Raw genomic sequence first — 26,022 nt, 5'->3', positions numbered from 1 at the left:
GTACATATAATGTATATACATGTAATTATATAATTCAGTCATAAAAAGAGTGAAATCTTGCCATTTGTGATAATGTAGATGGATCTCAAAGGCATTATGTTAAATGAAATAAGTCAGACAGAAAAAGACAAATACTGTATGATCTCTCATATGTGGAATCTGGAAAAAAAAATAAACACTAAAAACAAAATCTCATAGATACAGAGAACAGATTGGTGGTTGCCAGAGACAGGAAGGGGGTGGATGGGAGAAATGGGCAAAGGGGTCATACATTTATTAAATAGAAAAGAAAACAACCCTCCACAACCACCTGCTTTGAGTGTGCTGTATTTTCTCTGATAACATTAGATTTTACTAATGTTCAAAAATGCTGTAACTAAATAAGAATACTTTTAATATTATAGAAGTATTATAAAAGTAACACTCAGGACTTCCCTGGTGGCACAATAGTTAAGAATCCTCCTGCCAATGCAGGGTACATGGATTCCAGCCCTGGTCCAGGAAGATCCCACATGCCGCAGAGTAACTAAGCACGTGCACCACAACTACTGAGCCTGTGCTCTAGAGCCCATGAACAACAACAACTGAGCCCATGTGCCAAAATTACTGAAGCCCGCATGCCTAGAGCCCATGCTGCACAAAAAGAGAAGCCACTGCAGTGAGAAGCCCGCACACCACAACAAAGAGTAGGCCCTGCTCATCGCAACTAGAGAAATCCCGTGTGCAGCAAAGAAGACCCAATGCAGACAAAAATAAATAAATAAATTAAAAAAACAAACAAAACATGTTTTTTTTAAAAAAGTAATACCCAATTACTGTAGAAAATAGAAAACAAAAATTGAGCAAAAATAAGAAAGTCAGTTAATCATATATTATACACCTAGAACCCTTATCCGTATTTTAAGATAAATGTTATTTATTAAACTATAACATCTATAAATAAAAGGAGAAAAAAAGGAATAATTACAAATTCATATATCCATAATCAAGAGATAGAAAACTGGTCTCCAGGGGTTGGGGCTTTGGGGAAATGGGAAGAGATTGCTAAAAGGGTACAACCTTTCAGCTATAAGACGCATAAGGTCTGAGGATTCAATGTTAAACATGATGAATATAGTTGACAACACTGTACTGAATAATTGAAATTTGCTAAGAGAGTAGAACTTAAGTGTTCTCACCAAAAATGTATATATATGGTTGACGAGTAGGGTTGTGAGATATTTAGGGTATGCATAGTGGTGATGTGATGTATGTAAGTATTGTAAAAGGATTTCTTACAGATGTGTTAATTAAGTATATGAGAAGAATCCTTTCACAATGTACATGTGTATTGGGTTGTTGCAATGTACACTTTGAATGTCTTTTAATTCTATTTGTTGGTTAAAATAATGGTTAAAACAGTAAGTTTTGTGTTATGTGTATTTGGCCACAATTAAACATTTAAAAAGTTTTCTTTTGCCTTTTTCCTTGCATTCTTGGAGCAGTGATGTTTAGGTCTTATCAATCATTCACAACCTACATGAATGAATATAACCTTACACTGGGGCTGAAGAACCCAGGAGGTATTTATTGTGTTTTCAGGGGGATGGAGGATGAGGTAAAGGGGAAAGACTTGAAGAAGGAGGAGAAAGGAGATCAGAGAATGTCACACAGAGGGAGAGAGGATATAGGACTGGGAAGCTCATGGCTGATCTGATTTTGTTACATTCACTCAACAAATACTTATTGCACATTTCAGATGTGCTGGGCACTCTTCTAGGCACTAGAAAAACACCAGTGAGTAAAACAGACATACATTCCTGCCTTGAGGAGCTTAGGTTCTATTAAGGGGAGACTGACAGAAGCAGGAGTATCTAGGTAGTGTGTTGAAGGTGATGTGAGAAGAAAAAGAAAGATAAGGAAAGGAGGTAGCACAGACTGCGGTCAGTGCAATCCCAAAGAGAGAGGTCAGAGTAAGCCTCCCTGAGAAGGCAACATATGGTTGAAGAACTGAAGAGAGTTTTTCTTGTATTAGGTAAATTACTAAAATCGGGAGAATTGTCTATGGGATGAGGTTTAGCTATTTTGTATCAGAGACTAACCCTGGTATTCATTTAAAACAACAGTAATATTACCACTCATCATTTATCCTGGGAAACCGTCAAGGTTTTCCACAAAGAGGTGTTAGTACTTCAGGTGTGTTTACCTGGAGCCCACGAGCAGGGATTAGGCACTGGACTTCCAGGTCTTTCCCTCCAGAGCTGAAAAACTAAATCAGCAGAGGGAAAAAGGATGACCAGCCACACTACTGCTTTGTGCAAGGTGCTGTTGTCAGACTTTAAAAATTAAAAGATAATAAAAGCAAAGACAAATAATTGGGTGTCTAGCTGGCTAGGTGTCCAACACATTTGTCTGGGGCAGTGCTTTTCCTGCAGACAGACACTACGTGCAATTTTGTCTCAGCAGACATGGCTATGGGAACCCAGATGGCTGTGACCTGGGCCTCAGCAGACAAAAGGCAGAATGGGTTTGGAGGGCGGCAGTGGGTGCAGGCAAGCTCTGCTGCAGGCACAGGAGCCCAGGGCGGTGTCTGTCGTCAGCCCCAAGCCTGGAAGTCTGCAGAGGACACAGGACAGAGCAGGGGGCCCAGCTGTGGCAGCAGCTGAAGGGGGCTGCCTCCTGGCCAGCAGCTCACAGAAGAGGTGCTCTCTCTACCAGCCTGTTGCCCGTTCTGGGCTCCTCATTACTAGCCACAAACAAACGAGAAATCAATATCCACATTAGCTTCATGCCAGTGGAGTTCTGGAAAGCAATTCGGTTCCAGGAAATCTAAATGGTTTTGTGGCTGTGGGTGTCAGTTACAGAGTCATTGTACAAAAAGACTAAGAGTGCAACGGGTGGGTACTGATCAAATAAAGTCCAGGGGAATAAGAGTACCCAGTAAAGCAAATGTCAGCTTTATGTCAGTGTGGAAATGTGGGCCCTGAGCCTGTTTAGCTGTAAGAACTCAAGGGGGCTGCACTGAGACATGGACTTACATGGAAAGGTGGGCTCGGACCAGAACAAGAGGGACTGGCTGAAGTGTAGCATAGACAATGAGGATTCTAGAGAAGGGGTGGGGAACAGAGGATGAGGGGCCAAAAATGAGAGAGAGAGAGTAGAGAGAGTGAGTGAGAGAAAGAAAGATTTTTGTACTCTCAAAATTAGGAAAAATCAGAAATGACACCCCCCAAATTTTTCATAATGGTTCATTTTGGGGGTTAAGGGATTAGATGGACTGAAGGAAATTTTTTCATTTCTTACTTTATACAGTTCTAAAGGCAGTAGGAATGTGGGTAATTTTTGTTCAGTGTTTTTCATTGAAAGAAATACACACATATAAACACATACGCACATACATATATACATATCTACGTCTTCCTAATCATTAAGTGGTGTGTTAGTTATATTCCTAAAATTTTAGCTAAAGGAGGCCTATACTTGTAGATCAAAGTTTTGTTCCTATTTGTAAATTAAGCTTCTCTCTCTCTCCAAATAAACACTATTAGAGGCATTTAACTGGCATGGGAAGGGTAGAATAGTAACAGAACCAGAGGACGCATCTAGGAGCCTGTGCAATGCAGGAAGCAGAGAAGCCATCAGGAAGGGAGAGACAGGAAGAGAGCAGAGAAGGAGAGAGAGTTAGGAGCACTTGAGACCAATGTGATTTTCTTCTCTACTCTTTTGAAGCCTAGTCACAGCTGCTAAAGACCAGTAACCCAACCTGAGGATAGAACGTGATGGCTTGTTTGGCTCCCACAGACCCATGTCCATCACTTAAAATGGCTTGAGGTGAGAGCCAAGTGGAGTTACCCAGTGGACACACTGCTGCATAAACTTATCTTTACTGAGCATCTAGTGTGTGCTTATTTCAGTGCAAGACAGTGCCTGGAAGTAAAAATAATAAAAAAGGAAGTCCTTGCTCTTGTAGTTTCTTTATAAAAGGCATCAACATAGTATAACCGATGTCATGTTAGTAACTTGAAATCAGCCATAGTAGGAATGCTTATAACATGGGAATTGGCAAATACTACAAATGAGGGCTCCCAGACATAAGAAAGTTATGGAAAGTGTTAATAATACAGACTGAGCTTAAAAGTATGTCATGTCTATAGCCATTACAATGTGAATAGCACAAAGAAATTGAGGAAACACTTTCAGTATTTTAAAACAATTATCTGAGCAAAGAAGTCACTCACAACTCATCGAAAAGCACATGAAGATCCATCATATGTCTTAGTTGTTTCACCATTGTCCGACTTAATCATTACTGTAAAACAAGAGCAAATTACAGCCTCTAGGCCAAATCCAGGCTACCTCTATTTTTGGTACAGCCTGAGAATAATAATCTTTTTTATATTTTTAAGTGGTTGAAAATAAAGAAAAACAAAAGGAATATTTCATGACACATGAAAATTACAGGAAGTTGAAAGTATCCTTATGTGAGGTTTTATTGGAACACCACTGTGTTCGTTTGTTTACGTATTGTCTGTGACAGCTTTCTTGTTCCAGTGGCAGAGTAGAGTAGTTGTGACAGGGACTGTGCCTGGCAAAGCTTAAAATATTTACCGTCTGGCTCTTTACAGAAAAAGTTTGCCAACCACTATAAAATGAAAATATCAACCAAAATTCACGTCAGAACTACATTTAGAGTCAGTTCTTAAACATTTACCGGGACACCACTGGGCCAGATGGTCAACAAGCTGAGGATAGTAACACAGGTCTTAGGGGGAGCAGGGAGGAGAGAAGCATGCATGCTGAATTGCAGGAACACCAGCCTCTCCTATTTGGTACCAGCTGATGGCACCATCTTCTTCTCACCACCCTACGCAACTCCACTTACCTTACTCCCCAAGCAGCATATGAAACCCACAAGGCTTGGAGCCCGAGGTGCTCACGCATTGACTCAACATCAGGGATAAAGAGGCCACAATCACTAAGCTCTTCTACCATGACTGGTAAACACATCTGGATGGAAAGGTTTGCTCCCATTTTTGTTCCATATTCCAAACAAAGGTGCTTTTTAGCTAGCAGAGGACTTAATATCCTGCTTCTCCATGTAATGATTTTCATCACTTATGCTTCTGTTTTTCTTGGATTAATAATGACCACATTTGAACAGGAAAATGGGTAACCAATTAGATTGAATTCTTTACAGTCAGGATTTGCTCTGTGTCTAGATACACCTTTCTTAATCTTCCCTTTGAAACATGTTTTCTCATTTAGGTCAGAAGTAAATAGCACAAGTAACAGGGTTGTTTTCTCCCCCTTCTTCTTTTCTCTCCTTGAAAAATAATGCTGAAGGAATTGTTTTGCCATTGAAAATTAATGTAACCTATTATGTCCAGGAAATTTCTTCAATATATTACTTGCCAAGCCCCTTGGCCGTTGTGAAGAAAATAATTTTAATTCATCTCATTTTTCACCATTGAGTCAATGATTGTTTAACCCAAAATGCCATTGTGACTAAGTGCTCAAACCCCATGGTCTTTGGCTATTTTGAGGGGACTCAGCTATTACATCCACCAACCTGGGCCTTCGAAGCACCAAAATTGTCATATTAAAAGTGCTGCTGTCAACTTTTGTTTTTATTGTTTTTAATTTCTGCTTTTCCATTTTCTCTGCTATTTATAAAGTTCTCTTTAAAAGTTCAAAAATAACATCTCTCTCCTTAGCCTGTTTGTTATTTTTCATTAGTGAGTGTTTCTTTTCCAGCTTCCAGTGCCTTTCTCAGGGCACAGAGCAATGTCATCAGCTCTGATGAATTGACTGCTGTGACTATGACCCCTGGTGTGATTCCTATGTAGTTTTACCCAGTAGGACCAGGCCAGCATCCCAAAGGAATACAGAACAATGGTGGTCAAAAGAAAAGTCTGAATCATCCATAAGCATGGCTAGAAGATTCCACATCAAATAAACTCCACTGTAATTTTCAGATCTTAAGGTGATACTACCACATACTTATCTTTTCCATATTTACCTTCCTTAGAGAAAAGCAAATTTGCTATCACCTTATATTTTGTATCAGATATTTTTTCTCCTTTGTGTTTTCCTGTCCATGTTGTAGCAATAAGGTTAAGACTTATTCTAGGTTCCCCAGAAAGCGGAGCCTGAGACAAAGGCATGTGTGTGATGATGCTATATGGGGGATAGGACCCAGGGGATAGAACTAAGAGATCAGGTCTAATAGAAGTAAGACACAGATAGAAAGAGTCAAATATCAGGATGCATTATGAGCTGGCCACAAATGTAGGCAACTGTTGGCTCAGTTCTATGAAGGTGTATTTCAGGACTAACTCTCTGGGGTCAGAGATGGGGAAGAATTTTCTACGAGTCCCTAAAAACTTTGCTGGTCATAGTTCACTCCGTGGGTTGTTAACCTAACTGCCCTGAACATCTGGGATATGCTTGCCTACACTGCAAGTTGGGTGGGTTTTTGTGGCTTTTAACACCGTGTCTGAGTCCTGAGATACAGACCTGAAGTCGGGTAATCAGATTGTATCAGCAGGAAACTTCTTGGAGCCAGCAGGACTGGCCACTGTAGTTGTGGATGGAGAAAAGAGATGGATGAGGCTGAGAGATTCTAAAATGGTGAATTAGAGGCATCTGATGTAAGTACTTAAATTCAGGGCAGGTGTTTGTAGCCACATTTTATAAAGGAAAGACAGAGTTGCAGAGGATCGAGGCTGCTTGTCCAGAGACATGGTTATTGAGGGTTTACTGGCTCCAGCCTGTTCACGTTCCATTAGGCTATAATGTGAGTCAGCAACTGTGCTTGATGTTGCCAGATTCCAAGCTTTTCCCTCCATCCTACAAAACGTTCCAGAACTGGAAGGAAGATCTTCCTTTGTCATTCTGAAAGCAAAGAGGAACTTTGTCTCCAAGTCACCCAAAGCCTACATGTGTTGGCCACAGCCTAGACAGGAAAAAAAATCTATGAATCTATTATTCAAGATTCTTCTTAAACAATAGGAAATGAAGTTTCTGTGGTTGGTTTGGAAAAGGTCATTTGCTCATTAAAGCCACTGGGGGACTACTGATAAATTGCTACTTGATTTCTGTACAATGTTTCTTTGTAGCTCAAATCTGCTTATAAGACTTGAAAAGGCCTATTTTATTCACTGGAAATGGATATTCAATCAGCCAACATTTTGTCAAGTACACTCTGTAGTGAAGGTATTAAGATGGGTGCTCTGGAAAATAACACGGTACTAAAGCACAATCTTTCCCTTGGAGGGTTTTAAATCTAATGAGAAAACAAGGAACATAAAGCAGGACTGTTACTGACTGTAAGAAGTACTCTCGGTTGAGGTACAGAACTTGAATTGAGAGTAAATGACTCACACTCAAGAGTATAAAAGAAAGTTTGAGAAGAATATGATGTGTAAATTTGACCTTGAAGGATTAGTAAGTTTTCACCAGTAAGGGGGTGGTGAGGGATTAATATCATCCAAAACAAGAAGCTCTGGAACTGCATAAAAATATCTAATGACAGATTAGAATATGGGGTGGCTGCAGAGGTAAAACAAAAAAATACTTATAAAGGGGAAGAAATAGCAAACAAAAAGAAATTTGGATGATTTTTCTTGTATCAACCCAAGGAAAGCTTAAATGCCTGTTTGGTTTTGTTTGTTTTCTGCTATCATTGTCCAAAGCAAAACTTGGATTTTATATAATTGAAAATGGGACAGGAATTATTCATGACACTTTAGAATGGGAGTAGGGGGAGGGTGTGAAAGATATCACCCAAGTATTTTTGTCTGATGCCTTTTCATCAACACAGGCACTGAGAGGTAAAGCACGTGGGAATGTGTCTATCTTCCTCCCAATCACCGGGAACATCTTACTCTAGGCTCCTTGTCCCTAAACCAGCATAGGTGCACCGGCTCCTTTCCATTAAATTTGACACTTCCTGCAAGGATGACTGGGTGACTCTCTCCTGGGCAGTAAGAACCCAAGGACCAGCTCTTTTTCTTAGCAATTTATGGAACAAAACCCAATTCAAACATAGATTTCCATACCCACTGCAGGTCTTTCCCATTTCACCATGAGAACTTTTGAACTGCTTTACCTCTGCCTGCTGTTGGGATTTCATCAAAAGGCAACCAGGCAAGCAGGTTGACCTATCCCTGCAGGGAGAGCTCATTGCATAGACCACAGGAAAAAAAACAAAAAACGTTCTGCAAAATTTTATTTTACTATGCAGCAAATGCTACAATCTTTTAAACTCATGAAAATGCTCACAACTCTAGGAATCTCAGCCAGTGCTAGTTTGCTATCCAGAGAAAAGTCAAGCCAATTCTTCTGCATATCACCAAGAGTTCCTCTCCCTTCATATTATTGGCCCTGCCATCCTTCTCTGTGTGTCTTTCAAAATTTCCACTTTCTGTGGTTCTTCCTTTCCACATTTTTCCACCTAACTCTCTTGAAATCTCCTTGCTTTGTAAGTAAACATTTCTACATTCTCAGCATCACCACAGAAATTTGCTTCTTCTTACTTCTCATTGTGATGAGATTGTCCCATTAGCTGTAATCTCCAAATTTTCCTTGAGGTTCCGTTTCATTTGTCCAAGGTTTGGGAAATGCTGCTCTGGATGTATCAAACCCTAAGCAGAGACTCTTCATTTTTACCTGCATCACAAGCCCTGCAAGGCCCGATGACCATGTCCGGACAGTATTCTTTTATTCTTATGCAAAACAATTCCTCTTTTGAGACTCCAGCCACATGACTACCAACTTCTTCAATGTCCTCTGCAAAATTCAGGTGTTCATCCACATTCAGTGAAGACTTTAGAGCCTAGTTCCAGGCTTCCTCGGTACCCTATCTTCTATTAGATTAAAACACACATGTGGTAGATCCAGTGGATGTCTGCCTTCCCAGCTCTTTTTATGACATAAACTCCAGGGTCTACCAACTGAGATACATGTCTGCATAATCACTCCTTTTAGATAAGCAAGTGTGGGTCATGATTTGTGAATAGTAGTGAGATATTAGTGAGAATCAGAATCTTGGGAAGAAGTTGATCAAAAAGATTAATGATCCTTGTTGTTTCAAAAACAATATGATAAAGTAAAAGAGACTCTTCCTACCCTGATAGTGATGGTTAGACAAAACTAAAAATTCCAGATGAAACGAGAAGGAAAAGCACAACCTGAAAGAATTGTTAGAACTAATTAGTGAAGGGGCATTGATCCTGCAGCCTTGGGCTGGATTTACCCTTACGGTGTGAAAAGGAAGATGACAGGGACCACTTCAGAAATATACTCCCACTGCTACACCTGGAACATTACCACTCTGAATAACTCTGCCCTGACTTCTCACAGCCCAAGACTCCAGGTCCTGGTCACAACCCTCCAACTCTCTCTTTTGTCAGTTACCCTCACTTTAATAGTGAGAATGAACCCAACCCAACCCAATCCAAAGTCTCCCCCCAATCCCCATTTCCCCCATTCCTCTGGGCTTTATTTTTCATTTTCTTGCCTGCTAAGCCCAGAAGCAATGAGGAATAACTGTAACCCATTTATTGCCAGCCCTTCAAGGGTTTCCTTTTCCTTCTGCAAAATCCAAATCTTGCGTCAATTCAACCATCTGCCTGCATTGGGGCTATTGAGAGGTGCAGAAGGAAACCATATTATTTTTTTTAAATCTTTTTGCGTTTTCTTTATTCTTCTTTCTCCAGTTGTTTTATTTATTTTTTTAAAAACTCCATTGGACTATAATTGCTTTACAATGGTGTGTTAGTTTCTGCGTTATAACAAAGTGAATCAGTTACATATCTACATATGTTCCCATATCTCTTCCCTCTTGCATCTCCCTCCCTCCACCCTCCTTATCCCACTCCTCTAGGTGGTCACAAACCACTAAGCTGATCTCCCTAAGCTATGCGGCTGCTTCTCACTAGCTATCTATTTTACGTTTCCTAGTGTATACATGTCCATGCCACTCTCACTTTGTCACATCTTACCCTTCCCCCTCCTCATATCCTCAGGCCCATTCTCTAGTAGGTCTCTGTCTTTATTCCCATCTTACTCCTAGGTAATTCATGATCTATTTTTTTTCTTATATTCCATATATATGTGTTAGCATATGGTATTTGTTTTTCTCTTTCTGACTTACTTCACTCTGTATGACAGACTCTAGGTCCATCCACCTCACTGCAAATAACTCAATTTCGTTTCTTTTTATGGCTGAGTAATACTGCATTGTATATATGTGTCACAATTCTATATGCATTCATCTGTTATGGACACTTAGGCTGCTTCCATGTCCTGGCTATTGTAAATACAGCTGCAATGAACATTTTGGTACATGACTCTTTCTGAATTATGGTTTTCTCAGGGTATATGCCCAGTAGTGGGATTGCTGGGTTATATGGTAGTTCTATTTTTAGTTTTTTAAGGAACCTCCATACTGTTCTCTATAGTGGCTGTATCAATTTACATTCCCACGAACAGTGCAAGAGGGTTCCCTTTTCTCCACACCCTCTCCAGCATTTATTGTTTGTAGATTTTTTGATGATGGCCATTCAGACCGGTGTGAGATGATATCTCATTGTAGTTTTGATTTGCATTTCTCTAATGATTAATGATGTTGAGCATTCTTTCATGTGTTTGTTGGCAGTCTGTATATCTTCTTTGGAGAAATGTCTATTTAGGTCTTCTGCCCATTTTTGGATTTTTGTTGTTGTTGCTGTTATTGAGTGGCATGAGCTGCTTGTAAACTTTGGAGATTAATCCTTTGTCAGTTGCTTCATTTGCAAATATTTTCTCCCATTCTGAGGGTTGTCTTTTGTTCTTGTTTATGGTTTCCTTTGCTGTGCAAAAGCTTTTAAGTTTCATTAGGTCCCGTTTGTTTATTTTTGTTTTTATTTCCATTTCTCTAGGAGGTGGCTCAAAAAAGATCTTCCTGTGATTTATGTCATAGAGTGTTCTGTCTATGCTTTCCTCTAAGAGCTTGAGAGTCTCTGGCCTTACATTTAGGTCTTTAATCAATTTTGAGTTTATTTTTGTGTATGGCATTAGGGAGTGTTCTAATTTCATACTTTTACATGTATCTGTCCAGTTTTCACAGCACCACTTATTGAAGAGTCTGTCTTTTCTCCAATGTATACTCTTGCCTCCTTTATCAAAGATAAGGTGACCATATATATGTGGGTTTATCACGGAGCTTTCTATCCTGTTCCATTGATATATATTTCTGTTTTTGTGCCAGTACCATACTGCCTTGATCACTGTAGCTTTGTAGAATAATCTGACCTCAGGGAGCCTGATTCCTCCAGCTCTGTTTTTCATTCTCAAGATTGCTTTGGCTAATCGGGGTGTTTTTTGTTTCCATACAAATTGTGAAATGTTTTTATCTAGTTCTGTGAAAAATGCCAGGGGTAGTTTGATAGGGATTGCATTGAATCTGTAGATTGCTTTGGTAGTAGAGTCATTTTCACAATGTTCATTCTTCCAATCCAAGAACAAGGTATATCTCTCCATCTATTTGTATCATCTTTAATTTCTTTCATCAGTGTCTTATAATTTTCTGCATACAGGTCTGTTCTCTCCTTAGGTAGGTTTATTCTTAGATATATTATTCTTTCTGTTGCAATGGCAAATGGAAGTGTTTTCTTAATTTCACTTCCAGATTTCTCAACATTAGTGTATAGGAATGCAAGAGATTTCTGTGCATTAATTTTGTATCCTGCTACTTTACCAAATTTATTGATTAGCTCTAGTAGTTTCCTGGTAGCACCTTTAGGATTCTCTACGTATACGATCATGTCATATGCAAACAGTGACAGTTTTACTACTTCTTTTCCGATTTAGATTACTTTTTCTTTTTCTTCTCTGATTGCTGTGGCTAAAACTTCCAAAACTATGTCAAATAATAGTGGTAAGAGTGGGCAACCTTGTCTTGTTCCTGATCTTAGTGGAAATGGTTTCAGTTTTTCACCATTGAGGACGATGCTGGCTGTGGATTTGTTATATGTGGCCTTTATTATGTTGAGGAAAGTTCCCTCTATGCCTACTTTCTGCAGGGTTTTTATCTTAAATGGGTGTTGAGTTTTGTCAAAAGCTTTCTCTGCATCTATTGAGATGATCATATGGTTTTTCTCCTTCAATTTGTTAATATGGTGTATCATGTTGATTGATTTGCATATATTGAAGAATCCTTGCATTCCTGGAATAAAACCCACTTGATCATGGTGTATGATCCTTTTAATGTGCTGTTGGATTCTGTTTGCTAGTATTTTGTTGAGGATTTTTGCATCTATATTCATCAGTGATATTGTTCTGTAGTTTTCTTTCTTTGTGACATCTTTGTCTGGTTTTGGTATCAGCATGATGGGGGCCTCATAGAATGAGTTTGGGAGTGTTCCTCCTTTTGCTATATTTTGGAAGAGTTTGAGAAAGATAGGTGTTAGCTCTTCTCTAAATATTTGATAGAATTTGCCTGTGAAGCCATCTGGTCCTAGGCGTTTGTCTGTTGGAAAAAAATTTTTTTTTTTTTGAGGTACAGGGGCCTCTCAATGTTGTGGCCTCTCACGTTGTGGAGCACAGGCTCCGGATGTGCAGGCTCAGTGGTCATGGCTCACGGGACCAGCCTCTCCGTGGCATGTGGGATCTTTCTGGACTGGGGAACTAACCTGTGTCCCTTGCATCTGCAGGCTGATTCTCAACCACTGCACCACCAGGGAAGCCCTGGAAGATTTTTAATCACAATTTCAGTGCTTGTGATTGGTCCGTTCATATTTTGTATTTCTTCCTGGTTCAGTCTCAGCACGTTGTGCATTTCTAATAATTTGTCTATTTCTTCCAGGTTGTCCATTTTATTAGCTTATAGTTTCTTGTAGTAATCTCTCATGATCCTTTGTATTTCTGCGGGTGTCAGTTGTTACTTCTCCTTTTTCAATTCTAATTCTATTGATTTGAGTCTTCTCCCTTTTTTTCTTGATGAGTCTGGCTAATGGCTTATCAATTTTGTTTATCTTCTCAAAGAACCAGCTTTTAGTTTTATTGATCTTTGCTATCGTTTCCTTCATTTCTTTTCCATTTATTTCTGATCTGATCTTTATGATTTCTTTCCTTCTGCTAAGTTTGGGTGTTTTTTTGTTCTTCTTTATCTAATTGCTTTAGGTGCAAGGTTAGGTTGTTTATTTGAGATATTTCCTGTTTCTTAAGGTCGGATTGTAATGCTAAAAACTTCCCTCTTAGAACTCCTTTTGCTGTATCCCATAGGTTTTGGGTCATTGTGTCTCCATTGTCATTTCTTTCTAGGTGTATTTTGCTTTCCTCTTTGATTTCTTCAGTGATCACTCGGTTATTAAATAGTGTATAGTTTAGCCTCAATGTGTTTGTATTTTTTACAATCTTTCCCTGTAATTGATATCTAGTCTCATAGCTTTGTGGTCAGAAAAGATACTTGATATGATTTCAATTTTCTTAAATTTACCAAGGCTTGATCTGTGACCCAAAATATGATCTATCCTGGAGAATGTTCCATGAGCACTTGAGAAAAATGTGTATTCTGTTGTTTTTGGATGGAATGTCCTATAAATATCAATTAAGTCCATCTTGTTTAATGTATCATTTAAAGTTTGTGTTTCCTTATTTATTTCCATTTTGGATGATCTGTCCATTGGTGAAAGTGGGGAGTTAAAGTCCCCTACTATGATTGTGTTACTGTCAATTTCCCCTTTTATGGCTGTTAGTATTTGCCTTATATATTGAGGTGTTTATATGTTGGGTGCTTAAATATTTACAATTGTTATATCTTCTTCTTGGATCAATCCCTTGATCATTATGTAGCATCCTACTTTGTCTCTTGTAATAGTCTTTATGTTAAAGTCTATTTTGTCTGATATGAAAATTGCTACTCCAGCTTTCTTTTGATTTCCATTTGCACAGAATATCTTTTTCCATCCCTTCCCTTTGAGTCTGTGTGTGTCCCTAGGTCTGAAGTGGGTCTCTTGTAGACAGCATATATACAGGTCTTGCTTTTGTATCCATTCAGCCAGTCTGTGTCTTTTGGTGGGAGCATTTAATCCCTTTACATTTAAGGTAATTATTGATATGTATATTCCTGTTCCCGTTTTCTTAATTCTTTTGGGTTTTTTATTGTAGGTCTTTTCCTTCTCTTGTGTTTCTTGCCTAGAGAAGTTCCTTTAGCAGTTGTTGTAAAGCTGGTTTGGTGGTGTTGAACTCTCTCATCTTTTGCTTATTTGTGAGGTTTTTAATTTCTCCATCAAATTTGAGTGACATCCTTGCTTTTTAGAGAAATCTTGGTTGCAGATTTTTCTCCTTCATCACTTTAAATATGTCCTGCCACTCCCTTCTGGCTTGCAGAGTTTCTGCTGAAAGATCAGCTGTTAACCTTATGGGGATTCCCTTGTGTGTTATTTGTTGTTTTTCCCTTGCTGCTTTTAATATGTTTTCTTTGTATTGAATTTTTGATAGTTTGCTTAATATGTGTCTTGTCGTTTTTCTCCTTGGATTTATCCTGTATGGGACTCTCTGTGCTTCCTGGACTTGGTTAACTATTTCCTTTCCCATATTAGGGAAGTTTTCAACTATAATCTCTTCAAATATTTTCTCAGTCCCTTTCTTTTCCTCTTCTTCTTCTGGGACCCTTATAATTCGAATGTTGGTGCTTTTAATGTTGTCCCAGAGGTCTCTGAGACTGTCCTCAGTTCTTTTAATTCTTTTTTCCTTATTCTGCTCTGCAGTAGTTATTTCCACTATTTTATCTTCCAGGTCACTTATCCATTCTTCTCCCTCAGTTATTCTGCTCTTGATCCCTTCTAGAGTATTTTTAATTTCATTTATTGTGTCGTTCATCATTGCTTGTTTCCTCTTTAGTTCTTCTAGGTCCTTGTTAAATGTTTCTTGCATTTTCTCTATTCTATTTCCAAGATTTTGTATCATCTTTACTATCATTATTCTGAATTCTTTTTCAGGCAGACTGCCTATTTTGTGTTCATTTGTTAGGTCTGGTGGGTTTTTACCTTGCTCCTTCATCTGCTGTGTGCTTTTCTGTCTTCTCATTTTGCTTATCTTACTGTGTTTGGGGTCTCGTTTTCCCAGGCTGCAGGTTTGTATTTCCCATTGCTTTTGGTGTCTGTCCCCAGTGGATAAAGTTGGTTCAGTGTGTTGTGTAGGCTTCCTGGTGAAGGGGACTAGTGCCTGTCCTCTGGGGGATGAGGCTGGATCTTGTCTTTCTGGTGGGCAAGTCCATGTCTGGTGGTGTGTTTTGGGGTGCCTGTGGCCTTATTATGATTTTAGGCAGCCTCTCTGCTAATGGATGGGTCTGTGTTCCTCTCTTGCTAGTTGTTTGGCATAGGGTGTCCAGTTCTGTAGTTTGCTGGTCGTTGAGTGGAGCTGGGTCTTGGTGTGGAGTTGGGGATCTCTGGGAGATTTTTGCCATTTGATATTACATGGAGCTGGGAGGTCTCTTGTGGACCAGTTTCCTGAAGTTGGCTCTCCCACCTCAGAGGCACAGCACTGCCTCCTGGCTGGAGCACCAAGAACCTTTCATCCACACGGCTCAGAATAAAAGGGAGAAGAAATGGAAAGAAAGAAAGAGAATAAAATAAAATAAAATAAAATAGAATAAAGTAAATTAAAATAAAGTTATTCAAATAAAAAATAAAATAATTATTAAGAAAAATATTTTAAAAAGTAAACAAAACAAGGGTTTCCCTGGTGGCGCAGTGGTTGAGAGTCCACCTGCCAATGCAGGGGACACGGGTTCGTGCCCCGGTCTGGGAAGATCCCACATGCCACGGAGCGGCTGGGCCCGTGAGCCATGGCCGCTGAGCCAGCGCGTCTGGAGCCTGTGCTCTGCAACGGGAGAGGCCACAACAGTGAGAGGCCCGCATACCGCAAAAAAAAAAAAAAAAAGTAAACAAAACAAAAAATGCACCGATAGAACCCTAGGATAACTGGTGAAAGCAAAGATATACAGACAAAATCTCACACAGAAGCATACACATACACCCTCACAAAAAGAGGAAAAGGGGAAAAAATAATATATCTTGCTTCCAAAGTCCACCTCCACAATTTGGGATGATTCATTGTCTATTCAGGTATTCCACAGATGCAGAATACAAGTTGATTGTGGAGCTTTAATCTGCTGCTTCTGAGGCTGCTACGAGTAATTTTTCTTTCTCTTCTTTGTTCGCACAGCTCTAGGAGTTCAGCTTTGGATTTGGCCCCGCCTCTGCGTGTAGGTGGCCTGAGGGCGTCTCTTCTTTGCTCAGACAGGACGGGTTTAAAGGAGCAGCTGATTTGGCGGCTCTGGCTCACTCAGGACGGGGCGGGGGGAGACAGATATATGGAGTGCGGGGCAAGCCTGCGGCGGCAGAGGCCAGCGTGATGTTACACCAGCCTGAGGCATGCTGTGCGTTCTCCCGGGGAAAGTGTCCCTGGATCATGGGACCCTGGCAGTGGCGGGCTGCACAGGCTCCCAGGTGGGGAGGTGTGGATAGTGACCTGTGCTTGCACACAGGCTTCTTGGTGGCTGCAGCAGCAGCCTTAGCATCTCATGCCCGTCTCATGGGGTCCGTGCTGATAGCCGAGGCTGGCGCCCGTCTCTGGAGTTCCTTTAAGCAGCGCTCTTTATCCCTTCTCCTTGTGCACCAGGAAACAAAGAGGCAAGAAAAAGTCTCTTGCCTCTTCGCCAGGTCCAGATATTTTCCTGGACTCCCTCCCTGCTAGTCGTAGCATACTAGCCCCCTTCTGTCTGTGTTCATCCTGCCAACCCCAGTCCTCTCCCTGCAATCCAACAGAAGCCTGAGCCTCAGCTCCCAGCCCCCACCCACCCCGGCTGGTGAGCAGACAAGCGTCTCGGGCCGGTGAGTCCTGTTCGGCAACGATACTCTGTGCGGGAGTCTCTCCGCTTTGCCCCCTGCACCCGTTTGCTGCACTCTCCTCCACAGTTCCGAAGATTCCCCCTCTGCCACCCACAGTATCCGCCCATGAAGGGGCTTCTAGTGTGTGGAAACCTTTGCCCCTTCACAGCTCCCTCCCGCTGGTGCAGGTCCCATCCCTATTCTTTTGTCTGTTATTTCTTTTTTCTTTTGCCCTACCCAGGTACGTGGGTAGTTTCTTGCCTTCCGGGAGGTCTGAGGTCTTCTGCCAGCGTTCAGTGGGTGTTCTATACGAGCAGTTCCACTTGTAGATGTATTTCTGATGTATCTGTGGGGTGGAAGGTGATCTACATATCTTACTCTTCCGCCATCTTCTCCGAGTCTCCAGAAACCATATTATTGTTTAAAAATTAAAAGACTGAAACAAAGGCAATTTGGGAGTGTGGGAGGGGACTATAAGTTAACTACAGGTTACTCAAGGCATTTTCTGCCTCAAGTATCCAAGTTAACCTCTCTGGGAATAAATACAGTGGAAGCTGGTAGGCAGGAGGTGGGACATGGAAAGTGGGAAGGAAGAGTTAATTGTCAACAATCAATGACTCTGAGTCATAAAATCAGAAAGGCATTGAACATTTACAAGGAGATCTGGCCCTATAAAGAAAACAATGCGTCTTATTAAGCACATTATCTGCAGCAAAGCAAAACAAATTCTCAAACATCTTATTGAAACTGCTGGGGAGGGAAATAATGAAAAGTTTCTATTGAGCAAGGGATAGAGAATGAAAATCAGTAGTACAGTGCCCATTATTACTAATTTAAGATGTATGGAATGCTACTGATATGACCTTTTATATTGCAATGTTGTTTTTCCTTTGTTATGGGGCAACACAGTGCAGCTGTGAAACAGAAGAGCAGGGTGGTTGAAGGCCTGGGTTTTGCAGTCTGGGTATAACTCTCAGCTCAGTCATTCATTAACTGTGTGAAAGCTGGCAGGTTTCTAAATCCCTCTTTACCTCAGTGTTCTCACTTGAGAAGAACTTCTATTATTATTTCTCAGCATTTATATAGAGTTGACTATGAGTCATGTATGGTCTAAGGACTTTTACAAATTTTAACAGATTGAATTCTCAGAGTGATCCTATTAATTATATCAGTAACTCCATTATTTCACAGATGAGGAAACTGAGGCATAACAGATGAAATAACTTACCCAAGGCCACACAGCTAGAGTAGCAGTGTCAAATTCCAAACCCTGGAAGTGTGACTCCAGTCTGCTCTCTGGTCCACCTGCATTCTTGGAGGGGAGGGTGTTACATGAGTTTAGTACTCACTTACTGCAATCTGGCAGTGATATGCCCCTCCCTCGTGCTCTTAACACCTTCAAGAAGGCGAGTGAAAAGTGAAAGTTGCTTGCCACAGGCTGCCCTAGGACTGTAAGTGGAACCATCCTGTGGTACTCTTCTGAGATGTTTATTGGGGACATGACTGGGTGGGGTAGGTTGGTATGTTGGAAGATGTGGTATTATTTCATGTGATAAATACTGGACGTAGTTCTCATTGAGAAAAAGGAACAAATAGAGACTGAAGGACTTAACCAAGAGACGAAGGGAGTAATTAATGGAGAAAACTCCAGAGGAGGCAGAAAACATTAATGTAAGAATTTTAAAGATTAGGGCTCACCCTGTGGAAGTCTGAGAGCACCAAGGATTTGGAAACATATAGATAAGTTTGGAGAAGAATGGAAGGTAAATGGAATTATTTCACTCCAATTGACTTTCATTACTCAGTAAATATTTGTTGAACCAATGAATACCTTGTAGGTACCTGAAAGGAAAGACTATGTCTTTTAACTTTTCAAGGATCCTGAACATAAATTTGACACTTAATTAGTACCTTTGAATAAAGTTGCTGCTGCTTCCATAAATGGTGTCAGACTAAACAATTAATTTGGTTGATTCCTCTCAAAACCATACTAACCCACGATGTTTAAATATAGGATGATAGAGCTGGAAGCTATCCCTGGAGACGTCCTAATAAGGTCGGCACAAAAAAAGCAGTTGAGGTGAGGCATTTTGTTTACAGACTGTTTTGTTTGTTCTGTAGCCTCTTGAGTTGCAAGGTTTTGAAAGAGTTTCCACACTTAAAAAATGAAAAATTTCCTATGAAAATCTATACTTCCAGCCTTGTTGAGATGTTGAATTTTTTTTTTTTCCAGGAAAGTCTAGCCTGCATTCCTTCATGTCAGCAATTAGCTGGAGCTGAGGGGCCACTGCTCTTCTAGACAGGGTGGTTAGTCAGTTCTCAGAGCTCCTTTCAAATTCTACATGCTGCTGCTTGATCATTTCCACCCTCTGTTCCAACCCTGTAGGCAGGTGAGTTTTTGGCACCTACCAGGAAACTGAGGCCCAGGCAAGTGAATGAAGCCACCACATGTAATGAAGCTGGAACTCGGGTTTTCCTGCCCTACGTTATTATCACTCTCCCACGGTAGCCCCATTACCCGATTTCCTTCTGGAATAAGATCCTAGAGTGGCAATTCTACTGGGCCTGAATGTGACATGGGGAAAGCAATGAAATGCAAACGAATCATAATCTAAAAGGAAATCTTTGATTAAACAATGCATTAGTCAGTTCCACACTTAGATTACCATGATCCGTTCTGGTCATCACATTATAAAATAAAATATTGAAGCACTTGACAATGCAAAGAGAAAGAGATGAGCTTGATCTTCTGCTGTGATTATATTGTATTAATGACTTCCTATCATATTACTGGTTTCTGTAGGCTATTAGAGAAAATAAAATGTACCAATATAATGGGAAGGAAGCTAAGAGAGGAGCCATGTTATTTTTCTAGAGATTTTGAAAGGCAATAAAATGCTCTATCTTTTTTTTTTTTTTTTCTTGAAAGGAGGTAGTGCTTTCCTAGTCAGGGTGAAATGATTTATTCATCAATAAGATTGTAAATTACGGAATTATTATTCAATGGACTAGACAAAATTATATCACTCAAAAATTAAGCTGAACGAAAAAAAGAAAACTAATAAAGAAGCTGGCATACTTTACCAATTGGACATTGTACCCAGGGTACAATTTCACATAATGACATAGTGTAGGGAGTAACATAGTTACCAAAGACACTAATTCTCTTCACAAAGAAGTATGCTACTGAACTATTACAAGGATCCTTGGTATCACTCAAAATTTGCTGCTTTTCCAAGCTCATTGACTGTTGATGGGGTGGTGAAGTTAAAACGGGATTCAGATTCTTAACCCTTAGGTCTTTTGGCACAAAATATGACAAAATGAAGAGCTTTAAGCAAGCACTGGCCATTGAGCAGCTCTGGTATAATTATGCCCAGTTTACATGCTATTCCAAATACCATATTTGCGTTCAGGTGTTTGCAGATGGCAATTATCGATACTGTTAACTCCTCTCAGAGAAAGATGGACGCCATTTCACTTACTTTTGTGTTTCATTCCTGTCCTATCTCTTCCCTATATGTGAGGATATTAATAATTTCCGGTCCTTAGATTAAGTGGTGAGTTTATAAATGTTTATGTTTTATACTTAAAAAACACATACAAAAGTTGCATACATACTTTTTATATATCAGATAATATATAATGAGAAATGATTTTTATCCAGAATGTATAAAGAAAACCAAAATTCTCAAATATATATATAATATTTGAACAGACATTTATGATGTATGGGTGGCAAAAAAGCTTATGAAAATCATAAAAACTTCATTGAAAATTTAGCTACAGTAAGACATCACTATATACCTGTTAGAATGGCCAAAATGTTGCAAAGACATTGAGAAATTAGAATTCACATACACCGGTCATGGTAATGTAATTTCGTAAAACCACTTTGGAGAGCAGTTAGACAAGTTCTTGAAAAGTTAATCATACAAGTACCATATGATCCAGCCATTCTATTCCTAGGTATTTATGAAAGAGAAATTAATACATATGACCATGCAAAGACTTATAACAAGAATGTTCAAAGTAGTTTTATTTGAAATTTATTTGATATCACCCTAAACTGGAAACAACTCAAATATCCATCAATACTTAAATGTAAAAATAAATTGTAGTATATCTATAAAATAGAATACTACTCAACAATAAAAAGGAGTGAACCATTGATATGTGCAGCAAGACTTGATGATTTTCAAAATGATTATGCAAGAGTAAAAGAAACCAGACCAAAAAGAAAAAAAAAAAAAAAAGAGAGACAGAGAGAACATGCTGTATGATTCAATTTATATAAATTACATAAAATTCAAATTAATCCATAGTAACAGAAAGCAGATCAGTGACTGCCTGTGGATGATGCTGGGAGAAGTGAAGAGTGGAAGTGACAGATTACAAACTGATAAGGAAAGTTTTGAAAGTGATGGATATGTTCATTATCTTGATTGTGGTGATGGTTTCCTAAGTGTATACATACTTCAAAATGGTAAATTATATACTTTAAATACATACAGTTTACTCTATATAAATTATACCCCAATAGTCTATTTTTTAAATTCAATAACCCTCTGCTATCTCTGAGGATATCCTAAGAAATGGGAGAAAAATATGTTATATAATATATTTATAAATATTATATATACTTATATGTGTATACATACATAATAAAGGATGATGATAAGGTTGATAAAAACAGTCTATGTAGGACCATTTGAGATTTGTTATTTGTTCCTGTTTCATTTCAATTCTGCCCTAGTGCTTCATAGCCTTGACACCCATTTTCTTGGAAAAAATAGACTCAGATTCTTCTGCTTTGTAAAGATTCTCTCAAAGTGGATGATATTGAAAACTCTACCAAATATAAGAACTTATTCAAAGATGTCTGGTAACAGTATTATTGTAAAGGATTATTTTCCTCAGGCCTGCTGATGAAAATGTGGGGTAAGGATTCTTACCAATAACACTGATCATCAATAATAATAAAGTTAATGAGGGTGAGGCTGATAATGTTAATTATGCTTATAATGACAATAATAATAGTTCTGATTTATTGGAAAGCCAGAGACTGTTTCTAAGCACTTCAAATATGCCATCTGAGTTTTACCTTTATAAAGCCTTATGTGATAATCACCATTCCCATTTTCAGATGAACAAATCACAGTACTGAGATTAACATCTTATTGAGGGGCACTTGAAGAGTTTTTTTGTCTCCTCAATGCCTGGTACATAGCAATTGTGTGTCAGTCAGGATACTGGCAGGAAAGAGATAACATATCCAAAGTGTTTAATTGAAGAAGAACTATTTATAGCATTGTGGTCCAGGTTAAAGAAATGAACTAAGGAGAGTGAAACTCCTAGAGACTAGAAAATATGGGAAACTATTAGCCATCACAAACCCTGAAGGGGAGAAAGAGTCTTTCCAATGTCTAGAGAAAGCTTGGTGCCATAAGAGAAGGAAATTTTTTCCTCAATTAGGAGATAATTGGAAACACAATGTTCTCAAAATTGAGTTTGTACTTCCAGTGGAGGTGTGGGCAAGTTGACCTAACATTGGTTAGATCTTCATTGTCATGAACTTCCAATGATTCCTTAGAAATGTTCATGACTTCTATAGAGGCTCAACAAAGTCATTTTTATAATTGATATTTAAAATTATTTATGATCCTGAATAAAGCATTTTAATAAAAATTTAAACAAGGTTATTTGAACATAGATTTAAAGAGTTGAACACAGAATCAAACTTATTCTGTGCATTGTGAAAAGTGGATGTGATATAAAAGCACTTAATAGTGTCTTTAGTACATTTTCAAAAACCTTATTTAAATGTCTGTTTGGAAGATATAATGTCAAGAATACATTGCAACATCTTTCCCTTAGACAGGCTGCTTGTCCATTGACTGAGTGGAAATGTAGTAATTCAAACCTCAACTATCATGAAAATCATGTGATACTTCATGAACATAACACTATTATTGCAATACATTTGGGAATATTTATCCTTTTACCTGTAGGATAATTTTGGTAAGCTACATGTCTAGTTAGCTGAAATGCCTAAGTTTCATTTGTAACAATATTTCCATCATTGGTCATGGGCTTCCAGAGACCCAAGATTATGTTGGTTCTCAATTTGGACCCTGCTTTTCTGGGCAGAGATACCTGTGGCAGCTTTGATCACAGTGATGTTGTCCTCAATGACCTCACTTCACTAGTGATACCAAATTGCTAATGAGAACAAGGTCAGAGCTTTTACACTCATTTCATCTTCCCTCTGGACTTTGGTCATCTTTTTAGCCAAAGAGAACTCTTGGTAATAAGGATGACCATGTAAGAGTATGTATATATACCATCCATCAGTGAATTTGTTCAACAAGCATTTACTGAGTATCTATTATTTTCAAGAAGAATTATAACATGATGCATTCACAATTTTGACTGTAGTATTTCATTTTGGAGGAAATTAGCAGTAGCAATATAATTGGAGCAGCGACAGATACCTTTGTGTAGGCTGACTTTTTATGGGGACAGCAGAAATTATCCTAATCTCTGGAACAACTATTTTCTATTTATAATTAGCAGCACATCAATTAAGAGTAACTTTCCATGTGGCTTTGTAAATAATGCGTTATGTAAAAAATAAATAAATTTAAAAAATAATAATGTGGTCTGTATCATAGAGTCCAAGCTTCCCTCTAAGTTCAGTTAAGTCAACCATACATCTCGGAAATGCCTGGATTTTCTGTAAACACACATTTTTGTGGGATTACAGTTCTCTTTAAACATCCTCTGTGTGGAAAATTCCCCAGCATGTGAATTTAATTACTAGTGCAATATAAAGTGCAACATTTTTCTTCATGCAAATTTTGTTTGCAATTTTCCTATCTTCCTTGATGAAATTATGTTGGAAAAGTTAACCATTTCTGTATACCTCATATTCATCATCATAAATATCAGTTTGCTACAATGATCCAATAGAATAATGCTCCCAGTATGTGCTTTAGTTTTCCTGCTTCTGTTGTCTTCTCCCTTACCCTTAGTTCTACTTTTTATCCCTGTTATGTATCTGTATGGGCATCCTGCCTGCAACATGTACCTTTTAATACACTCTGAATTTTTGGTGAAATAGAAAAAGCATGAGTTTTGACATTGAACAGCATGACTGGTAAGAGAATGGCTTTAAACAATTTGCTCAAATTCACTGAACTTCACTTTCCTCATTTCTTTGAAGTTTCCTAAACTTTTTCACAATGAGCTTATTCATCAGTTAAATAGAGAAAATTATAAAACAAAAACTTATATCACAGGACATTTTTAAGGATTAAATGAGGTAATAAATATAAAACATTTTACACATGCTTGTAATAAATATAAAGCATTTTACACGTGCTTGTGACATGGTAAAAACTTAGTAAATGGTACTTAATATTGATATTATCATCACTGAGACAATGGACATAACTTCTTGGTATGTAGTAAGTGCTCAATAACTATTAGTTGATTTTCTTTTCTCTAAAAAAAGAATGGTTTCCCATCTGTGTATGTGGATTAAAGTACATGGCCTTTGTGATTCTCTTTTCCTTACTGCTATGGGACCATCCTTACTTATTTCTGGGTTCAGTTATGCTTCTATAGTTTATATGGCTGGATGTCTTCCTGTAAGGCAATGGTGCTAACTATATTTTATAACTAGGGGAACCAAAGAATATAATTATCTGTCTCACTTTCCACTGCAGGTCAAGATTCAGTTAATTGACTCCAGTTCATTTTGCCCAGGGCATCCCCTCTGAGACAGATACCATGGTCACTAGTATTAGCTGATAGGAACTGTGGTCCTATAGAGAGAAAAGAGGGATGAGACGCTCCCAGTCATAGAATTCCCAGTGACCACGAAACAGCCACTGGCTGGTAATAACTTCCTCTCCCCTCTGACTTGGAATGGATTGCAAGCACTGACCTAGAGGGGAAAGGCTTCATCTCCCAACATCAGCCAATCTCATCTCATTGCAAGGGAAAGGCCCCTGGAGACATGCTCCTATCCATCATGTGGACAGCTTTGGCCAAAGTACCCACTACATCACTGGCTTTAATAAAAAGTTGCTGGAGGCTGCAGTACTAGTGACAGATGTGAACTGCAGCATGGCCGGAGCCTACGAATTCGCCCAAGGTGGAAGTATACTTGAGGAGGAAGATGAAGAAAAGGAAAGAGAAGACAAAAAGAGGAGTGAAAAATGATAAGGTAACCACTTCACAATAGCCATTAAAAGTGAATTTAATAAATTAAAATAGACAATGGGGAAGGCTTTAGTCTGAAAAGACAAAACCTGAGAAGAGAAATGACAAAAGAGTACAAAAGATATAATAAAGGAAGTAAATCATGAAATCATGAAACTTTTCTATTAAATCCAAGAATGCCAGAATTAAGGGAGCAATAAAGTTACCCTAGAAATTTGAAAGAAATAAACCCAGAAAATATTTTGAAAAGAAGTAACCTTATGGAAATCATTATCACAAAATTTTATCAATATAAAAATGTAAATATTCCTTAATGCATTACAGAACTTCAAGGTCATGCACATATTAGGATTTGAAAAAAGTTTTATCAAGGGACTAATGACTCACCGATTAGCCAAACGTCCATAAAAAGTATACCTGTTACAAGTTAAAGACTTGATCAAGTCTCAAGGGCTAGATTATAATGTTTTGCACCTCAATATTCCATTTTTTTCTGATTTAATATCACTATATTCAGTAATATGAATAACCCAGAAATTTTCTCATGTATATAAACTTGAAAACTAAGAATTCTTCCTAAGGCACATCATGCATGTGCATATACATGCACATAGATTCAAATAACTATGATGTATCCAAACTAAACAGAAATATGCATTGGATGTTATAATAAATGTGTCAGACAGGGCCCAGGATTGCACAGTGCTCAAAATCCTTTCTTTCCTGGCACATCCTCAGATGAGAGTGGATCAGCATGGGTGTCAGAGGAGACATGGAAGACCTCAGATCCTGAACCCATGGAGGTCCTCATGTAGGATGTTCTCACTGACTGATGGTGAAGTTATCCTCACCACATCCTCACCATACCTCATTTCCTTGAGCAATAATTCCACAGGGTCACTAGGACAAGAATCGTTACCTCTGCCTTTTTTTTTTT

This window comes from Orcinus orca, chromosome 15 (genome assembly GCF_937001465.1).
Source record: "Orcinus orca chromosome 15, mOrcOrc1.1, whole genome shotgun sequence".
NCBI classification, from domain to species: Eukaryota; Metazoa; Chordata; class Mammalia; order Artiodactyla; family Delphinidae; genus Orcinus; species Orcinus orca.
This window is presented reverse-complemented; position numbering follows the sequence as displayed.